Source organism: Oncorhynchus mykiss, chromosome 13, assembly GCF_057628025.1.
Source record: "Oncorhynchus mykiss isolate SJ-2025 chromosome 13, ASM5762802v1, whole genome shotgun sequence".
NCBI classification, from domain to species: domain Eukaryota; kingdom Metazoa; phylum Chordata; class Actinopteri; order Salmoniformes; family Salmonidae; genus Oncorhynchus; species Oncorhynchus mykiss.
Window position 1 is genome coordinate 4,551,688 of NC_143034.1, and position 18,258 is coordinate 4,569,945.

An 18,258-nucleotide genomic window follows, 5' to 3' on the forward strand; every position below is an offset into this window, starting at 1 on the left:
GAAAAAAGGAAAGTTGTGATGGTCTGTGCGACGACCAAGCAGTCCATTTTAACAGTTGGTACTGTGGCCGAGCTGTCCAGAGAACTGGATTTAAGGACCCAGTCTTTCGGAGGTGTCGGTTCAAAGTCCACCGCTTTAACTTTTTCTCAACAGAAAACTGTAATGTCATTTCAAACAAGGCCACCAAGGACACCGGACAAATAAAGGGAATCCAGCATTTACCCTAATTCCCACGTCTGTTATTGCAATTATCTGCCATGTTTTTCTAATTCAATCTGCTTCAGATATAAAAGCAGAAACTAATTCTCAGTTTATACGATGGAAGAAAGAGCAACATCAGATAAATTAACATTTTTAGAAAGAGAATCAAAAAAAGATGAAGGACGCAAGAGCAACATGAGATACATAAAGATTTTAAAGAAGAAAATGAAAAAGAAGACTGAAATACAAGGGAGTGCAGACGCTCTAGGTAACTGACGAGAAAGTGTGGAAATCTTGCCAGAGCTGGGTAGTGTGGCCAAGCGGTCTAAGGCGCAGGATTTAGGCTCCAGTCTCTAAGGAGGCGTGGGTTCAAATCCCACCACTGCCATCTTTATTGAGTTTGTTTGCGCAAGCTATCACATGTTCTGCTTTATTTCAGCGTTTTTACTTTCATGTAGGGCCATGCAAGGGAGAAAAAAATCTATGTTGTGTGTCACGGATGGGGTTCCAACTCGATAGTGTAGTCCATCGCCTTAACCAACCAGCCACCAAGTCCTGTGCTCTCACGGTGGCAGTTGCACCTCCTACCGGTGGTTGTTCATGTCAAATCCTTGATTGGAAAAAAGGAAAGTTGTGATGGTCTGTGGGACGACCCAGCAGTCCATTTCAACAGTTGGTACTGTGGCCGAGCTGTCCAGAGAACAGGATTTAAGGACCCAGTCTTTCGGAGGTGTCGGTTCAAAGTCCACCACTGCAACTTTTTCTCAACAGAAAACTGTAATGTAATTTCAAACAAGGCCACCAAGGACACCGGAAAATAAAGGGAATCCAGCCTTTACCCTAATTCCCACGTCTGTTATTGCAATTATCTGCCATGCTTTTCTAATTCAATCTGCTTCAGACATAAAAGCCGAAACTAATTCTAAGTTTATACGATGGAAGAAAGAGCAACATCAGATAAATTAAGATTTTTAAAAAGAGAATCAAAAAAACATGAAGGACGCAAGAGCAACATGAGATACATAAAGATTTTAAAGAAGAAAATGAAAAAGAAGACTAAAATACAAGGGAGTGCAGACGCTCTAGGTAACTGACAAGAAAGTGTGGAAACTTGCCAGAGCTGGGTAGTGTGGCCGAGTGGTCTAAGGCGCTGGATTTAGGCTCCAGTCTCTAAGGAGGTGTGGGTTCAAATCCTACCACTGCCATATTTATTGAGTTTGTTTGCGCAAGCTATCACATGTTCTCATGTTCACATTTCAGAGTTTTTACTTTCATGCAGGGCCATGCAAGGGAGAAAATAAGCAATGTTGTGTGTCATGGATGGGGATCCGACTCAATAGTGTAGTCCATCGCCTTAACCAACCAGCCACCAAGTCCTGTGCCCCCGCAGTGGCAGTTGCACCTCCTACCGGTGGTTGTTCACGTCAAATCCTTGATTGGAAAAAAGGAAAGTTGTGATGGTCTGTGCGACGACCAAGCAGTCCATTTTAACAGTTGGTACTGTGGCCGAGCTGTCCAGAGAACTGGATTTAAGGACCCAGTCTTTCGGAGGTGTCGGTTCAAAGTCCACCGCTTTAACTTTTTCTCAACAGAAAACTGTAATGTCATTTCAAACAAGGCCACCAAGGACACCGGACAAATAAAGGGAATCCAGCATTTACCCTAATTCCCACGTCTGTTATTGCAATTATCTGCCATGTTTTTCTAATTCAATCTGCTTCAGATATAAAAGCAGAAACTAATTCTCAGTTTATACGATGAAAGAAAGAGCAACATCAGATAAATTAACATTTTTAGAAAGAGAATCAAAAAAAGATGAAGGACGCAAGAACAACATGAGATACATAAAGATTTTAAAGAAGAAAATGAAAAAGAAGACTGAAATACAAGGGAGTGCAGACGCTCTAGGTAACTGACGAGAAAGTGTGAATATTTTGCCACAGCTGGGTAGTGTGGCCGAGCGGTCTAAGGCGCTGGATTAAGGCTCCAGTCTCTAAGGAGGCGTGGGTTCAAATCCCACCACTGCCATCTTTATTGAGTTTGTTTGCGCAAGCTATCACATGTTCTGCTTTATTTCAGAGTTTTTACTTTCATGCAGGGCCATGCAAGGGAGAAAATAAGCAATGTTGTGTGTCACGGATGGGGATCCGACTCAATAGTGTAGTCCATCGCCTTAACCAACCAGCCACCAAGTCCTGTGCCCCCGCAGTGGCAGTTGCACCTCCTACCGGTGGTTGTTCACGTCAAATCCTTGATTGGAAAAAAGGAAAGTTGTGATGGTCTGTGCGACGACCAAGCAGTCCATTTTAACAGTTGGTACTGTGGCCGAGCTGTCCAGAGAACTGGATTTAAGGACCCAGTCTTTCGGAGGTGTCGGTTCAAAGTCCACCGCTGCAACTTTTTCTCAACAGAAAACTGTAATGTAATTTCAAACAAGGCCACCAAGGACACCGGACAAATAAAGGGAATCCAGCCTTTACCCTAATTCCCACGTCTGTAATTGCAATTATCTGCCGTGTTTTTCTAATTCAATCTGCTTCAGACATAAAAGCAGAAACTAATTCTAAGTTTATACGATGAAAGAAAGAGCAACATCAGATAAATTAAAATTTTTAGAAAGAGAATCAAAAAAAGATGAAGGACGCAAGAGCAACATGAGATACATAAAGATTTTAAAGAAGAAAATGAAAAAGAAGACTGAAATACAAGGGAGTGCAGACGCTCTAGGTAACTGACGAGAAAGTGTGAATATTTTGCCACAGCTGGGTAGTGTGGCCGAGCGGTCTAAGGCGCTGGATTAAGGCTCCAGTCTCTAAGGAGGCGTGGGTTCAAATCCCACCACTGCCATCTGAGTTTGTTTGCGCAAGCTATCACATGTTCGGTGTTATTTCAGGGTTTTTACTTTCATGTCGCCCATGCAAGGGAGAAAAGAAGAAATGATGTGTGTCACGGATGGGGTTCCAACTCAATAGTGTAGTCCATTGCCTTAACCAAGTCCTGTGCTCCCGCGGTGGCAGTTGCACCTCCTTCCTCCCACCTCCTTGTTCACGTCAAAGCCTTGATTGTAAACAAGGAAAGTTGGCCTGGGCTGTGCGACAACCTAGCAGTCCATTTTAACAGTGGGTACTGTGGCCAAGCTGTCCAGAGAACTTTATTTAAGGATCCAGTCTTTCAGAGGTGTGGGTTCAAAGTCCACCGCTTTAACTTTTTCTCAACAAAAAACTGTAATGTAATTTCAAACAAGGCCACCAAGGACACCGGACAAAAAAGGGAATCCAGCCATTACCATAATTCCCACATCTGTTTTTGAAAATATCTGCTGTGTTTTTCAGATTCAATCTGCTTCAGACATAAAAGCAGAAACTAATTTTCAGTGTACACAATGGAAGAGAGAGCAACATGAGACAAATCAAGATTTTTAAAAAGAGAATAAAAAAAAGATGACGGAAGCAAGAGCAACATGAGATACATAAAGATTTTAAAGAAGAAAATGAAAAAGAAGACTAAAATACAAGGAAGTACAGACGCTCTAGGTAACTGACGAGAAAGTGTGAATATTTAGCCAGAGCTGGGTAGTGTGGCCGAGTGGTCTAAGGCGCTGGATTAAGGCTCCAGTCTCTAAGGAGGCGTGGGTTCAAATCCCTCCATTGCCAACTTTATTGAGTTTTTTTGCACAAGCTATCACATGTTCTGCTTTATTTCATGTTTTTTACTTTCATGTCGGGCCATGCTAGGGAGAAAAGAAGCAATGATGTGTGTCACGGATGGGGTTCCAATTTAATAGTGTAGTCCATCGCCTTAACCAACCAGCCACCAAGTCCTGTGCTCCCGCGGTGGCAGTTGCACCTCCTACCGGTGGTTGTTCACGTCAAAGCCTAGATTGTAAACAATGAAAGTTGGGCTGGGCTGTGTGACGACCTAGCAGTCCATGTTAACAGTGGGTACTGTGGCCAAGCTGTCCAGAGAACTGTATTTAAGGATCCAGTCTTTCAGAGGTGTGGGTTCAAAGTCCACCGCTGCAACTTTTTCTCAACAGAAAACTGTAATGTAATTTCAAACAAGGCCACCAAGGACACCGGACAAATAAAGGGAATCCAGCCTTTACCCTCATTCCCACGTCTGTTATTGCAATTATCTGCCGTGTTTTTCTAATTCAATCTGCTTCAGACATAAAAGCAGAAACTAATTCTAAGTTTATACCATGAAAGAAAGAGCAACATCAGATAAATTAACATTTTTAGAAAGAGAATCAAAAAAAGATGAAGGACGCAAGAGCAACATGAGATACATAAAGATTTTAAAGAAGAAAATGAAAAAGAAGACTGAAATACAAGGGAGTGCAGACGCTCTAGGTAACTGACGAGAAAGTGTGAATATTTTGCCACAGCTGGGTAGTGTGGCCGAGCGGTCTAAGGCGCTGGTTTAAGGCTCCAGTCTCTAAGGAGGCGTGGGTTCAAATCCCACCACTGCCATCTTTATTGAGTTTGTTTGCGCAAGCTATCACATGTTCTGCTTTATTTCAGAGTTTTTACTTTCATGCAGGGCCATGCAAGGGAGAAAATAAGCAATGTTGTGTGTCACGGATGGGGATCCGACTCAATAGTGTAGTCCATCGCCTTAACCAATTAGCCACCAAATCCTGTGCCCCCGCAGTGGCAGTTGCACCTCCTACCGGTGGTTGTTCACGTCAAATCCTTGATTGGAAAAAAGGAAAGTTGTGATGGTCTGTGCGACGACCAAGCAGTCCATTTTAACAGTGCGAACTGTGGCCGAGCTGTCCAGAGAACTGGATTTAAGGACCCAGTCTTTCGGAGGTGTCGGTTCAAAGTCCACCGCTGCAACTTTTTCTCAACAGAAAACTGTAATGTCATTTCAAACAAGGCCACCAAGGACACCGGACAAATAAAGGGAATCCAGCCTTTACCCTAATTCCCACGTCTGTTATTGCAATTATCTGCCATGTTTTTCTAATTCAATCTGCTTCAGACATAAAAGCAGAAACTAATTTTCAGTGTACACAATGGAAGAGAGAGCAACATGAGACAAATCAAGATTTTTAAAAAGAGAATAAAAAAAAGATGACGGAAGCAAGAGCAACATGAGATACATAAAGATTTTAAAGAAGAAAATGAAAAAGAAGACTAAAATACAAGGAAGTACAGACGCTCTAGGTAACTGACGAGAAAGTGTGAATATTTAGCCAGAGCTGGGTAGTGTGGCCGAGTGGTCTAAGGCGCTGGATTAAGGCTCCAGTCTCTAAGGAGGCGTGGGTTCAAATCCCTCCATTGCCAACTTTATTGAGTTTTTTTGCACAAGCTATCACATGTTCTGCTTTATTTCATGTTTTTTACTTTCATGTCGGGCCATGCTAGGGAGAAAAGAAGCAATGATGTGTGTCACGGATGGGGTTCCAATTTAATAGTGTAGTCCATCGCCTTAACCAACCAGCCACCAAGTCCTGTGCTCCCGCGGTGGCAGTTGCACCTCCTACCGGTGGTTGTTCACGTCAAAGCCTAGATTGTAAACAATGAAAGTTGGGCTGGGCTGTGTGACGACCTAGCAGTCCATGTTAACAGTGGGTACTGTGGCCAAGCTGTCCAGAGAACTGTATTTAAGGATCCAGTCTTTCAGAGGTGTGGGTTCAAAGTCCACCGCTGCAACTTTTTCTCAACAGAAAACTGTAATGTAATTTCAAACAAGGCCACCAAGGACACCGGACAAATAAAGGGAATCCAGCCTTTACCCTCATTCCCACGTCTGTTATTGCAATTATCTGCCGTGTTTTTCTAATTCAATCTGCTTCAGACATAAAAGCAGAAACTAATTCTAAGTTTATACCATGAAAGAAAGAGCAACATCAGATAAATTAACATTTTTAGAAAGAGAATCAAAAAAAGATGAAGGACGCAAGAGCAACATGAGATACATAAAGATTTTAAAGAAGAAAATGAAAAAGAAGACTGAAATACAAGGGAGTGCAGACGCTCTAGGTTACTGACGAGAAAGTGTGAATATTTTGCCACAGCTGGGTAGTGTGGCCGAGCGGTCTAAGGCGCTGGATTAAGGCTCCAGTCTCTAAGGAGGCGTGGGTTCAAATCCCACCACTGCCATCTTTATTGAGTTTGTTTGCGCAAGCTATCACATGTTCTGCTTTATTTCAGAGTTTTTACTTTCATGCAGGGCCATGCAAGGGAGAAAATAAGCAATGTTGTGTGTCACGGATGGGGTTCCAACTCGATAGTGTAGTCCATCGCCTTAACCAACCAGCCACCAAGTCCTGTGCCCCCGCGGTGGCAGTTGCACCTCCTACCGGTGGTTGTTCACGTCAAATCCTTGATTGGAAAAAAGGAAAGTTGTGATGGTCTGTGGGACGACCCAGCAGTCCATTTTAACAGTTGGTTCTGTGGCCGAGCTGTCCAGAGAACTGGATTTAAGGACCCAGTCTTTCGGAGGTGTCGGTTCAAAGTCCACCGCTGCAACTTTTTCTCAACAGAAAACTGTAATGTAATTTCAAACAAGGCCACCAAGGACACCGGACAAATAAAGGGAATCCAGCCTTTACCCTCATTCCCACGTCTGTTATTGCAATTATCTGCCGTGTTTTTCTAATTCAATCTGCTTCAGACATAAAAGCAGAAACTAATTCTAAGTTTATACCATGAAAGAAAGAGCAACATCAGATAAATTAACATTTTTAGAAAGAGAATCAAAAAAAGATGAAGGACGCAAGAGCAACATGAGATACATAAAGATTTTAAAGAAGAAAATGAAAAAGAAGACTGAAATACAAGGGAGTGCAGACGCTCTAGGTAACTGACGAGAAAGTGTGAATATTTTGCCACAGCTGGGTAGTGTGGCTGAGCGGTCTAAGGCGCTGGATTAAGGCTCCAGTCTCTAAGGAGGCGTGGGTTCAAATCCCACCACTGCCATCTTTATTGAGTTTGTTTGCGCAAGCTATCACATGTTCTGCTTTATTTCAGCGTTTTTACTTTCATGCAGGGCCATGCAAGGGAGAAAAGAAGCAATGTTGTGTGTCACGGATGGGGTTCCAACTCGATAGTGTAGTCCATCGCCTTAACCAACCAGCCACCAAGTCCTGTGCCCCCGCGGTGGCAGTTGCACCTCCTACCGGTGGTTGTTCACGTCAAATCCTTGATTGGAAAAAAGGAAAGTTGTGATGGTCTGTGGGACGACCCAGCAGTCCATTTTAACAGTTGGTACTGTGGCCGAGCTGTCCAGAGAACTGGATTTAAGGACCCAGTCTTTCGGAGGTGTCGGTTCAAAGTCCACCGCTGCAACTTTTTCTCAACAGAAAACTGTAATGTAATTTCAAACAAGGCCACCAAGGACACCGGACAAATAAAGGGAATCCAGCCTTTACCCTCATTCCCACGTCTGTTATTGCAATTATCTGCCGTGTTTTTCTAATTCAATCTGCTTCAGACATAAAAGCAGAAACTAATTCTAAGTTTATACGATGGAAGAAAGAGCAACATCAGATAAATTAACATTTTTAGAAAGAGAATCAAAAAAAGATGAAGGACGCAAGAGCAACATGAGATACATAAAGATTTTAAAGAAGAAAATGAAAAAGAAGACTGAAATACAAGGGAGTGCAGACGCTCTAGGTAACTGACGAGAAAGTGTGAATATTTTGCCAGAGCTGGGTAGTGTGGCTGAGTGGTCTAAGGCGCTGGATTAAGGCTCCAGTCTCTAAGGAGGCGTGGGTTCAAATCCCACCACTGCTATCTTTATTGAGTTTGTTTGCGCAAGCTATCGCATGTTCTGCTTTATTTCAGAGTTTTTACTTTCATGCAGGGCCATGCAAGGGAGAAAATAAGCAATGTTGTGTGTCACGGATGGGGATCCGACTCAATAGTGTAGTCCATCGCCTTAACCAATTAGCCACCAAATCCTGTGCCCCCGCAGTGGCAGTTGCACCTCCTACCGGTGGTTGTTCACGTCAAATCCTTGATTGGAAAAAAGGAAAGTTGTGATGGTCTGTGCGACGACCAAGCAGTCCATTTTAACAGTTGGTACTGTGGCCGAGCTGTCCAGAGAACTGGATTTAAGGACCCAGTCTTTCGGAGGTGTCGGTTCAAAGTCCACCGCTTTAACTTTTTCTCAACAGAAAACTGTAATGTCATTTCAAACAAGGCCACCAAGGACACCGGACAAATAAAGGGAATCCAGCCTTTACCCTCATTCCCACGTCTGTTATTGCAATTATCTGCCATGTTTTTCTAATTCAATCTGCTTCAGATATAAAAGCAGAAACTAATTCTCAGTTTATACGATGAAAGAAAGAGCAACATCAGATAAATTAAGATTTTTAGAAAGAGAATCAAAAAAAGATGAAGGACGCAAGAGCAACATGAGATACATAAAGATTTTAAAGAAGAAAATGAAAAAGAAGACTAAAATACAAGGAAGTGCAGACGCTCTAGGTAACTGACGAGAAAGTTTGGAAATCTTGCCAGAGCTGGGTAGTGTGGCCGAGCGGTCTAAGGCGCTGGATTAAGGCTCCAGTCTCTAAGGAGGCGTGGGTTCAAATCCCACCACTGCCATCTTTATTGAGTTTGTTTGCGCAAGCTATCACATGTTCTGCTTTATTTCAGTGTTTTTACTTTCATGCAGGGCCATGCAAGGGAGAAAAGAAGCAATGTTGTGTGTCACGGATGGGGTTCAACTGACGAGAAAGTGTGAAAACCTGAAGTAGAGCTGGGTAGTGTGGCCGAGCGGTCTAAGGCGCTGGATTTAGGCTCCAGTCTCTAAGGAGGCGTGGGTTCAAATCCCACCACTGCCATCTTTATTGAGTTTGTTTGCGCAAGCTATCACATGTTCTGCTTTATTTCAGAGTTTTTACTTTCATGCAGGGCCATGCAAGGGAGAAAAGAAGCAATGTTGTGTGTCACGGATGGGGTTCAACTGACGAGAAAGTGTGAAAACCTGAAGTAGAGCTGGGTAGTGTGGCCGAGCGGTCTAAGGCACTGGATTTAGGCTCCAGTCTCTAAGGAGGCGTGGGTTCAAATCCCACCACTGCCATCTTTATTGAGTTTGTTTGCGCAAGCTATCACATGTTCTGCTTTATTTCAGAGTTTTTACTTTCATGCAGGGCCATGCAAGGGAGAAAATAAGCAATGTTGTGTGTCACGGATGGGGATCCGACTCAATAGTGTAGTCCATCGCCTTAACCAACCAGCCACCAAGTCCTGTGCCCCCGCAGTGGCAGTTGCACCTCCTACCGGTGGTTGTTCACGTCAAATCCTTGATTGGAAAAAAGGAAAGTTGTGATGGTCTGTGCGACGACCAAGCAGTCCATTTTAACAGTTGGTACTGTGGCCGAGCTGTCCAGAGAACTGGATTTAAGGACCCAGTCTTTCGGAGGTGTCGGTTCAAAGTCCACCGCTTTAACTTTTTCTCAACAGAAAACTGTAATGTCATTTCAAACAAGGCCACCAAGGACACCGGACAAATAAAGGGAATCCAGCCTTTACCCTAATTCCCACGTCTGTTATTGCAATTATCTGCCGTGTTTTTCTAATTCAATCTGCTTCAGACATAAAAGCAGAAACTAATTCTAAGTTTATACGATGGAAGAAAGAGCAACATCAGATAAATTCAGATTTTTAAAAAGAGAATCAAAAAAAGATGAAGGACGCAAGAGCAACATGAGATACATAAAGATTTTAAAGAAGAAAATGAAAAAGAAGACTAAAATACAAGGAAGTGCAGACGCTCTAGGTAACTGACGAGAAAGTGTGAATATTTTGGCAGGGCTGGGAAGTGTGGCCGAGCGGTCTAAGGCGCTGGATTAAGGCTCCAGTCTCTAAGGAGGCGTGAGTTCAAATCCCCCCACTGCCACTTTTATTGAGTTTGTTTGCGCAAGCTATCACATGTTCTGCTTTATTTCAGTGTTTTTACTTTCATGTAAGAGAGAAAAAAATCAATGTTGTGTGTCACGGATGGGGTTCCAACTCAATAGTGTAGTCCATCGCCTTAACCAACCAGCCACCAAGTCCTGTGCTCTCACGGTGGCAGTTGCACCTCCTACCGTTGGTTGTTCATGTCAAATCCTTGATTGGAAAAAAGGAAAGTTGTGATGGTCTGTGCGACGACCAAGCAGTCCATATTAACAGTTGGAACTGTGGCCGAGCTGTCCAGAGAACTGGATTTAAGGACCCAGTCTTTCGGAGGTGTGGGTTCAAATCCCACCACTGCCATCTTTATTGACTTTGTTTGCGCAAGCTATCACATGTTCTGCTTTATTTCAGCGTTTTAACTTTCATGCAGGGCCATGCAAGGGAGAAAAGAGGCAATGTTGTGTGTCACGGATAGGGTTCCAACTCAATAGTGTAGTCCATTGCCTTAACCAACCAGCCACAAAGTCCTGTGCCCCCGCGGTGGCAGTTGCACCTCTTACCGGTGGTTTATCACGTCAAAGCCTTGATTGGAAACAAGGAAACTTGGGCTGGGCTGTGCGATGACCCAGCAGTCCATTTTAACAGTGGGAACTGTGGCCGAGCTGTCCAGAGAACTGGATTTAAGGACCCAGTCTTTCGGAGGTGTGGGTTCAAAGTCCACCGCTGCAACTTTTTCTCAACAGAAAACTGTAATGTATTTTCAAACAAGGCCACCAAGGACACCGGAAAATAAAGGGAATCCAGCCTTTACCCTAATTCCCACGTCTGTTATTGCAATTATCTGCCGTGTTTTTCTAATTCAATCTGCTTCAGACAAAAAAGCAGAAACTAATTCTAAGTTTATACGATGGAAGAAAGAGCAACATCAGATAAATTAACATTTTTAAAAAGAGAATCAAAAAAAGATGAAGGACGCAAGAGCCACATGAGATACATAAAGATTTTAAAGAAGAAAATGAAAAAGAAGACTAAAATACAAGGGAGTGCAGACGCTCTAGGTAACTGACGAGAAAGTGTGGAAATCTTGCCAGAGCTGGGTAGTGTGGCCGAGCGGTCTAAGGCGCTGGATTTAGGCTCCAGTCTCTAAGGAGGCGTGGGTTCAAATCCCACCACTGCCATCTTTATTGAGTTTGTTTGCGCAAGCTATCACATGTTCTGCTTTATTTCAGCATTTTTACTTTCATGTAGGGCCATGCAAGGGAGAAAAGAAGCAATGTTGTGTGTCACGGATGGGGTTCCAACTCAATTGTGTAGTCCGTCGCCTTAACCCACCAGCCACCAAGTCCTGCACTCTCACGGTGGCAGTTGCACCTCCTACCGGTGGTTGTTCACGTCAAATCCTTGATTGGAAAAAAGGAAAGTTGTGATGGTCTGTGCGACGACCAAGCAGTCCATTTTAACAGTGGGAACTGTGGCCGAGCTGTCCAGAGAACTGGATTTAAGGACCCAGTCTTTCGGAGGTGTAGGTTCAAAGTCCACCTCTGCAACTTTTTCTCAACAGAAAACTGTAATGTAATTTCAAACAAGGCCACCAAGGACACCGGACAAATAAAGGTAATTCAGCCTTTACCCTAATTCCCACGTCTGTTATTGCAATTATCTGCCGTGTTTTTCTAATTCAATCTGCTTCAGACATGAAAGCAGAAACTAATTCTAAGTTTATACGATGGAAGAAAGAGCAACATCAGATAAATTAAGATTTTTAAAAAGAGAATCAAAAAAAGATGAAGGACGCAAGAGCAACATGAGATACATAAAGATTTTAAAGAAGAAAATGAAAAAGAAGACTAAAATACAAGGGAGAGCAGACGCTCTAGGTAACTGATTAGAAAGTGTGAATATTTTGCCAGAGCTGGGTAGTGTGGCTGAGCGGTCTAAGGCGCTCGATTAAGGCTCCAGTCTCTAAGGAGGCGTGGGTTCAAATCCCACCACTGCCATCTTTATTGAGTTTGTTTGCGCAAGCTATCACATGTTCTGCTTTATTTCAGAGTTTTTACTTTCATGCAGGGCCATGCAAGGGAGAAAAGAAGCAATGTTGTGTGTCACGGATGGGGATCCGACTCAATAGTGTAGTCCATCGCCTTAACCAACCAGCCACCAAGTCCTGTGCCCCCGCAGTGGCAGTTGCACCTCCTACCGGTGGTTGTTCACGTCAAATCCTTGATTGGAAAAAAGGAAAGTTGTGATGGTCTGTGCGACGACCAAGCAGTCCATTTTAACAGTGGGAACTGTGGCCGAGCTGTCCAGAGAACTGGATTTAAGGACCCAGTCTTTCGGAGGTGTAGGTTCAAAGTCCACCTCTGCAACTTTTTCTCAACAGAAAACTGTAATGTAATTTCAAACAAGGCCACCAAGGACACCGGACAAATAAAGGGAATCCAGCCTTTACCCTAATTCCCTTGTCTGTTATTGCAATTATCTGCCGTGTTTTTCTAATTCAATCTGCTTCAGACATAAAAGCAGAAACTAATTCTAAGTTTATACGATGGAAGAAAGAGCAACATCAGATAAATTAAGATTTTTAAAAATAGAATCAAAAAAAGATGAAGGACGCAAGAGCAACATGAGATACATAAAGATTTTAAAGAAGAAAATGAAGAAGAAGACTAAAATACAAGGGAGTGCAGACGCTCTAGGTAACTGACGAGAAAGTGTGAATATTTAGCCAGAGTTGGGTAGTGTGGCCGAGCGGTCTAAGGCGCTGGATTAAGGCTCCAGTCTCTAAGGAGGCGTGGGTTCAAATCCCACCACTGCCATCTTTATTGAGTTTGTTTGCACAAGCTATCAGATGTTCTGCTTTATTTCAGCGTTTTTACTTTCATGTAGGGCCATGCAAGGGAGAAAAAAACAAATGTTGTGTGTCACGGATGGGGTTCCAACTCAATAGTGTGGTCCATCGCCTTAACCAACCAGCCACCAAGTCCTGTGCTCTCACGGTGGCAGTTGCACCTCCTACCGGTGGTTGTTCATGTCAAATCCCTGATTGGAAAAAAGGAAAGTTGTGATGGTCTGTGGGACGACCCAGCAATCCATTTTAACAGTTGGTACTGTGGGCGAGCTGTCCAGAGAACTGGATTTAAGGACCCAGTCTTTCAGAGGTGTCGGTTCAAAGTCCACCACTGCAACTTTTTCTCAACAGAAAACTGTAATGTAATTTCAAACAAGGCCACCAAGGACACCGGAAAATAAAGGGAATCCAGCCTTTACCCTAATTCCCACGTCTGTTATTGCAATTATCTGCCGTGTTTTTCTAATTCAATCTGCTTCAGACATAAAAGCAGAAACTAATTCTAAGTTTATACGATGGAAGAAAGAGCAACATCAGATAAATTAAGATTTTTAAAAAGAGAATCAAAAAAAGATGAAGGACTCAAGAGCAACATGAGATACATAAAGATTTTAAAGAAGAAAATTAAAAAGAGGACAAAAATTGAAGGAAGTGCAGACGCTCTAGGTAACTGACGAGAAAGTGTGAATAATTTGCCAGAGCTGGGTAGTGTGGCCGAGCGGTCTAAGGCGCTGGATTAAGGCTCCAGTCTCTAAGGAGGCGTGGGTTCAAATCCCACCACTGTCATCTTTGTTGAGTTTTTTTGCGCAAGCTATCACATGTTCTGCTTTATTTCAGCGTTTTTACTTTCATGCAGGGCCATGCAAGGGAGAAAATAAGCAATGTTCTGTGTCACGGATGGGGTTCCAACTCAATAGTGTAGTCCATCGCCTTAACCAACCAGCCACCAAGTCCTGTGCTCTCACGGTGGCAGTTGCACCTCCTACCGGTGGTTGTTCACGTCAAATCCTTGATTGGAAAAAAGGAAAGTTGTGATGGTCTGTGGGACGACCCAGCAGTCCATTTTAACAGTTGGTACTGTGGGCGAGCTGTCCAGAGAACTGGATTTAAGGACCCAGTCTTTCAGAGGTGTCGGTTCAAAGTCCACCACTGCAACTTTTTCTCAACAGAAAACTGTAATGTAATTTCAAACAAGGCCACCAAGGACACCGGAAAATAAAGGGAATCCAGCCTTTACCCTCATTCCCACGTCTATTATTGCTATTATCTGACGTGTTTTTCTAATTCAATCTGCTTCAGACATAAAAGCAGAAACTAATTCTAAGTTTATACGATGAAAGAAAGAGCAACATCAGATAAATTAAGATTTTTAGAAAGAGAATCAAAAAAAGATGAAGGACGCAAGAGCAACATGAGATACATAAAGATTTTAAAGAAGAAAATGAAAAAGAAGACTAAAATACAAGGAAGTGCAGACGCTCTAGGTAACTTACGAGAAAGTGTGGAAGCTTGTCAGAGTTGGGTAGTGTGGCCGAGTGGTCTAAGGCGCTGGATTAAGGCTCCAGTCTCTAAGGAGGCGTGGGTTCAAATCCCACCACTGCCATCTTTATTGAGTTTGTTTGCGCAAGCTATCACATGTTCTGCTTTATTTCAGTGTTTTTACTTTCATGCAGGGCTTTGCAAGGGAGAAAATAAGCAATGTTGTGTGTCGCGGATGGGGTTCCAACTCAATAGTGTAGTCCATCGCCTTAACCAACCAGCCACCAAGTCCTGTGCCCACGCGGTGGCAGTTGCACCTCCTACCGGTGTTTTATCACGTCAAAGCCTTGATTGGAAACAAGGAAACTTGGGCTGGGCTGTGCGATGTCCCAGCAGTCCATTTTAACAGTGGGTACTGTGGACGAGCTGTCCAGAGAACTGGATTTAAGGACCCAGTCTTTCGGAGGTGTCGGTTCAAAGTCCACCGCTGCAACTTTTTCTCAACAGAAAACTGTAATGTCATTTCAAACAAGGCCACCAAGGACACCGGACAAATAAAGGGAATCCAGCCTTTACCCTAATTCCCACCTCTGTTTTTGAAATTATCTGCTGTGTTTTTCAGATTCAATCTGCTTCAGACATAAAAGCAGAAACTAATTTTCAGTGTACACAATGGAAGAAAGAGCAACATGAGACAAATCAAGATTTTTAAAAAGAGAATCAAAAAAAGATGATGGACGCAAGAGCAACATGAGATACATAAAGATTTTAAAGAAGAAAATGAAAAAGAAGACTAAAATACAAGGGAGTGCAGACGCTCTAGGTAACTGACGAGAAAGTGTGAATATTTTGCCAGAGCTGGGTAGTGTGGCCGAGCGGTCTAAGGCGCTGGATTTAGGCTCCAGTCTCTAAAGAGGCGTGGGTTCAAATCCCACCACTGCCATCTGAGTTTGTTTGCGCAAGCTATCACATGTTCGGCGTTATTTCAGGGTTTTTACTTTCATGTCGCCCATGCAAGGGAGAAAAGAAATGATGTGTGTCACGGATGGGGTTCCAACTCAATAGTGTAGTCTTAACCAACCAGCCACCAAGTCCTGTGCTCCCGCGGTGGCAGTTGCACCTCCTACCTCCCACCTCCTTGTTCACGTCAAAGCCTTGATTGTAAACAAGGAAAGTTGGCCTGGGCTGTGCGACAACCTAGCAGTCCAATTTAACAGTGGGTACTGTGGCCAAGCTGTCCAGAGAACTTTATTTAAGGATCCAGTCTTTCAGAGGTGTAGGTTCAAAGTCCACCGCTTTAACTTTTTCTCAACAAAAAACTGTAATGTAATTTCAAACAAGGCCACCAAGGACACCGGACAAAAAAGGGAATCCAGCCTTTACCATAATTCCCACATCTGTTTTTGAAAATATCTGCTGTGTTTTTCAGATTCAATCTGCTTCAGACATAAAAGCAGAAACTAATTCTAAGTTTATACGATGAAAGAAAGAGCAACATCAGATAAATTAAGATTTTTAGAAAGAGAATCAAAAAAAGATGAAGGACGCAAGAGCAACATGAGATGCATAAAGATTTTAAAGAAGAAAATGAAAAAGAAGACTAAAATACAAGGAAGTACAGACGCTCTAGGTAACTGACGAGAAAGTGTGAATATTTAGCCAGAGCTGGGTAGTGTGGCCGAGTGGTCTAAGGCGCTGGATTAAGGCTCCAGTCTCTAAGGAGGCGTGGGTTCAAATCCCTCCATTGCCAACTTTATTGAGTTTTTTTGCACAAGCTATCACATGTTCTGCTTTATTTCATGTTTTTTACTTTCATGTCGGGCCATGCTAGGGAGAAAAGAAGCAATGATGTGTGTCACGGATGGGGTTCCAATTTAATAGTGTAGTCCATCGCCTAAACCAACCAGCCACCAAGTCCTGTGCTCCATTTTTTACAAGGGAGTGCAGACGCTCTAGGTAACTGACGAGAAAGTGTGAATATTTTGCCACTGCTGGGTAGTGTGGCCGAGCGGTCTAAGGCGCTGGATTAAGGCTCCAGTCTCTAAGGAGGCGTGGGTTCAAATCCCACCACTGCCATCTTTATTGAGTTTGTTTGCGCAAGCTATCACATGCTCTGCTTTATTTCAGAGTTTTTACTTTCATGCAGGGCCGTGCAAGGGAGAAAATAAGCAATGTTGTGTGTCACGGATGGGGATCCGACTCAATAGTGTAGTCCATCGCCTTAACCAATTAGCCACCAAATCCTGTGCCCCCGCAGTGGCAGTTGCACCTCCTACCGGTGGTTGTTCACGTCAAATCCTTGATTGGAAAAAAGGAAAGTTGGGCTGGGCTGTGTGACGACCTAGCAGTCCATTTTAACAGTGGGAACTGTGGCCGAGCTGTCCAGAGAACTGGATTTAAGGACCCAGTCTTTCGGAGGTGTCGGTTCAAAGTCCACCGCTGCAACTTTTTCTCAACAGAAAACTGTAATGTCATTTCAAACAAGGCCACCAAGGACACCGGACAAATAAAGGGAATCCAGCCTTTACCCTAATTCCCACGTCTGTTATTGCAATTATCTGCCATGTTTTTCTAATTCAATCTGCTTCAGATATAAAAGCAGAAACTAATTCTCAGTTTATACGATGAAAGAAAGAGCAACATCAGATAAATTAACATTTTTAGAAAGAGAATCAAAAAAAGATGAAGGACGCAAGAGCAACATGAGATACATAAAGATTTTAAAGAAGAAAATGAAAAAGAAGACTAAAATACAAGGGAGTGCAGACGCTCTAGGTAACTGACGAGAAAGTGTGAATATTTTGCCAGAGCTGGGTAGTGTGGCCGAGCGGTCTAAGGCGCTGGATTTAGGCTCCAGTCTCTTAGGAGGCGTGGGTTCAAATCCCACCACTGCCATCTGAGTTTGTTTGCGCAAGCTATCACATGTTCGGTGTTATTTCAGGGTTTTTACTTTCATGTCGCCCATGCAAGGGAGAAAAGAAGAAATGATGTGTGTCACGGATGGGGTTCCAACTCAATAGTGTAGTCCATTGCCTTAACCAACCAGCCACCAAGTCCTGTGCTCCCGCGGTGGCAGTTCCACCTCCTACCTCCCACCTCCTTGTTCACGTCAAAGCCTTGATTGTAAACAAGGAAAGTTGGCCTGGGCTGTGCGACAACCTAGCAGTCCATTTTAACAGTGGGTACTGTGGCCAAGCTGTCCAGAGAACTTTATTTAAGGATCCAGTCTTTCAGAGGTGTGGGTTCAAAGTCCACCGCTTTAACTTTTTCTCAACAAAAAACTGTAATGTAATTTCAAACAAGGCCACCAAGGACACCGGACAAAAAAGGGAATCCAGCCTTTACCATAATTCCCACATCTGTTTTTGAAAATATCTGCTGTGTTTTTCAGATTCAATCTGCTTCAGACATAAAAGCAGAAACTAATTTTCAGTGTACACAATGGAAGAAAGAGCAACATGAGACAAATCAAGATTTTTTAAAAGAGAATAAAAAAAAGATGACGGAAGCAAGAGCAACATGAGATACATAAAGATTTTAAAGAAGAAAATGAAAAAGAAGACTAAAATACAAGGAAGTACAGACGCTCTAGGTAACTGACGAGAAAGTGTGAATGTTTAGCCAGAGCTGGGTAGTGTGGCCGAGCGGTCTAAGGCGCTGGATTAAGGCTCCAGTCTCTAAGGAGGCGTGGGTTCAAATCCCTCCATTGCCAACTTTATTGAGTTTTTTTGCACAAGCTATCACATGTTCTGCTTTATTTCATGTTTTTTACTTTCATGTCGGGCCATGCTAGGGAGAAAAGAAGTAATGATGTGTGTCACGGATGGGGTTCCAATTTAATAGTGTAGTCCATCGTCTTAACCAACC

The 18,258-nt window shown here is 43.2% G+C and overlaps 22 non-coding genes across 22 annotated transcripts; all 22 read left to right on the plus strand.

Moving 5' to 3' along the window:
- Positions 1-507: 507 nt before the first annotated feature.
- trnal-uag (transfer RNA leucine (anticodon UAG)) lies at positions 508-589 on the plus strand. The gene has a single exon. It is a non-coding gene; the product is annotated as a tRNA-Leu (tRNA).
- A 735-nt stretch (positions 590-1,324) lies between these two features.
- On the plus strand, positions 1,325-1,406 carry trnal-uag (transfer RNA leucine (anticodon UAG)). The gene has a single exon. It is a non-coding gene; the product is annotated as a tRNA-Leu (tRNA).
- A 741-nt stretch (positions 1,407-2,147) lies between these two features.
- Positions 2,148-2,229, plus strand: trnal-aag (transfer RNA leucine (anticodon AAG)). The gene has a single exon. It is a non-coding gene; the product is annotated as a tRNA-Leu (tRNA).
- A 737-nt stretch (positions 2,230-2,966) lies between these two features.
- Positions 2,967-3,048, plus strand: trnal-uag (transfer RNA leucine (anticodon UAG)). The gene has a single exon. It is a non-coding gene; the product is annotated as a tRNA-Leu (tRNA).
- Positions 3,049-3,772: 724 nt separating this feature from the next.
- trnal-aag (transfer RNA leucine (anticodon AAG)) lies at positions 3,773-3,854 on the plus strand. The gene has a single exon. It is a non-coding gene; the product is annotated as a tRNA-Leu (tRNA).
- A 737-nt stretch (positions 3,855-4,591) lies between these two features.
- Positions 4,592-4,673, plus strand: trnal-aag (transfer RNA leucine (anticodon AAG)). The gene has a single exon. It is a non-coding gene; the product is annotated as a tRNA-Leu (tRNA).
- Positions 4,674-5,410: 737 nt separating this feature from the next.
- trnal-aag (transfer RNA leucine (anticodon AAG)) lies at positions 5,411-5,492 on the plus strand. Its single transcript has one exon. It is a non-coding gene; the product is annotated as a tRNA-Leu (tRNA).
- Positions 5,493-6,229: 737 nt separating this feature from the next.
- trnal-aag (transfer RNA leucine (anticodon AAG)) lies at positions 6,230-6,311 on the plus strand. Its single transcript has one exon. It is a non-coding gene; the product is annotated as a tRNA-Leu (tRNA).
- A 737-nt stretch (positions 6,312-7,048) lies between these two features.
- Positions 7,049-7,130, plus strand: trnal-aag (transfer RNA leucine (anticodon AAG)). The gene has a single exon. It is a non-coding gene; the product is annotated as a tRNA-Leu (tRNA).
- Positions 7,131-7,867: 737 nt separating this feature from the next.
- On the plus strand, positions 7,868-7,949 carry trnal-aag (transfer RNA leucine (anticodon AAG)). Its single transcript has one exon. It is a non-coding gene; the product is annotated as a tRNA-Leu (tRNA).
- A 737-nt stretch (positions 7,950-8,686) lies between these two features.
- Positions 8,687-8,768, plus strand: trnal-aag (transfer RNA leucine (anticodon AAG)). The gene has a single exon. It is a non-coding gene; the product is annotated as a tRNA-Leu (tRNA).
- Positions 8,769-8,925: 157 nt separating this feature from the next.
- trnal-uag (transfer RNA leucine (anticodon UAG)) lies at positions 8,926-9,007 on the plus strand. Its single transcript has one exon. It is a non-coding gene; the product is annotated as a tRNA-Leu (tRNA).
- A 157-nt stretch (positions 9,008-9,164) lies between these two features.
- Positions 9,165-9,246, plus strand: trnal-uag (transfer RNA leucine (anticodon UAG)). Its single transcript has one exon. It is a non-coding gene; the product is annotated as a tRNA-Leu (tRNA).
- A 1,914-nt stretch (positions 9,247-11,160) lies between these two features.
- Positions 11,161-11,242, plus strand: trnal-uag (transfer RNA leucine (anticodon UAG)). The gene has a single exon. It is a non-coding gene; the product is annotated as a tRNA-Leu (tRNA).
- Positions 11,243-12,798: 1,556 nt separating this feature from the next.
- Positions 12,799-12,880, plus strand: trnal-uag (transfer RNA leucine (anticodon UAG)). The gene has a single exon. It is a non-coding gene; the product is annotated as a tRNA-Leu (tRNA).
- Positions 12,881-13,616: 736 nt separating this feature from the next.
- trnal-aag (transfer RNA leucine (anticodon AAG)) lies at positions 13,617-13,698 on the plus strand. The gene has a single exon. It is a non-coding gene; the product is annotated as a tRNA-Leu (tRNA).
- A 735-nt stretch (positions 13,699-14,433) lies between these two features.
- Positions 14,434-14,515, plus strand: trnal-aag (transfer RNA leucine (anticodon AAG)). Its single transcript has one exon. It is a non-coding gene; the product is annotated as a tRNA-Leu (tRNA).
- Positions 14,516-15,252: 737 nt separating this feature from the next.
- On the plus strand, positions 15,253-15,334 carry trnal-aag (transfer RNA leucine (anticodon AAG)). Its single transcript has one exon. It is a non-coding gene; the product is annotated as a tRNA-Leu (tRNA).
- A 725-nt stretch (positions 15,335-16,059) lies between these two features.
- trnal-uag (transfer RNA leucine (anticodon UAG)) lies at positions 16,060-16,141 on the plus strand. The gene has a single exon. It is a non-coding gene; the product is annotated as a tRNA-Leu (tRNA).
- A 244-nt stretch (positions 16,142-16,385) lies between these two features.
- Positions 16,386-16,467, plus strand: trnal-aag (transfer RNA leucine (anticodon AAG)). The gene has a single exon. It is a non-coding gene; the product is annotated as a tRNA-Leu (tRNA).
- Positions 16,468-17,204: 737 nt separating this feature from the next.
- trnal-uag (transfer RNA leucine (anticodon UAG)) lies at positions 17,205-17,286 on the plus strand. The gene has a single exon. It is a non-coding gene; the product is annotated as a tRNA-Leu (tRNA).
- A 735-nt stretch (positions 17,287-18,021) lies between these two features.
- On the plus strand, positions 18,022-18,103 carry trnal-aag (transfer RNA leucine (anticodon AAG)). The gene has a single exon. It is a non-coding gene; the product is annotated as a tRNA-Leu (tRNA).
- The last annotated feature ends 155 nt before the right edge of the window (positions 18,104-18,258 follow it).